This window comes from Rhagoletis pomonella, unplaced genomic scaffold (assembly GCF_013731165.1).
Source record: "Rhagoletis pomonella isolate Grant_MI unplaced genomic scaffold, Rhpom_1.0 Rhpom_scaffold_00001, whole genome shotgun sequence".
Lineage (NCBI taxonomy): Eukaryota > Metazoa > Arthropoda > Insecta > Diptera > Tephritidae > Rhagoletis > Rhagoletis pomonella.
In genome coordinates, this window is record NW_023458555.1 from 85,786,400 (window position 1) to 85,787,046 (window position 647).

Below are 647 nucleotides of genomic sequence, written 5' to 3' on the forward strand. Positions count from 1 at the left end.
ACTAAATCGTCTCGATCACTTAATATACTTAGTATGAAATTCAGTTGCTTAGTTACAGAACGACAGTTCTTTGTTTTCGCTGTCCGTCTTTGGAATGCTCTGCCTCATAAAATTAAAAACATAAAACGCACACTGCAATTTAAGAATGAATTATTACGCTATTTGTTAAACGAGTACTAGAGATGTATACCTGTAACCTCCATGTCTGTCCCTCGTATTTTTTCTGTCCTCCCCTACTGTTTCTTTTTTTTAATTACTCTCCTTCTGTTTAATTATTTGCCATATTGCGGTGTAGAACATAAGCTTTCTAGTGTTAAGACTCAAACATTGTAATTTAACCTATGGTTGTATGTTTGATTTAAATTAAATGAAATGAAAATGAAAAGCAGCAATAATTTTAAAAAATGGTAGAAGTGGTAGCTATTTCGGAAATCACCGCATTTCCTCATCAGACTTCTTTCAGTAGGATTAAAACCGACGATCCCACTGACTCAGCGAGTTCCCTACGCACTGTGCTAATTCCGACTTGTAAATTATCGTTGCTTTTTCCCCACTTTTTCATTTTTGCTAACCCAACACAATCAAGCGCAGCTATTCCGCTACGATTTACACTTGATCCTGTGGTTGTTGGTTTTGTTGGTTTTTGT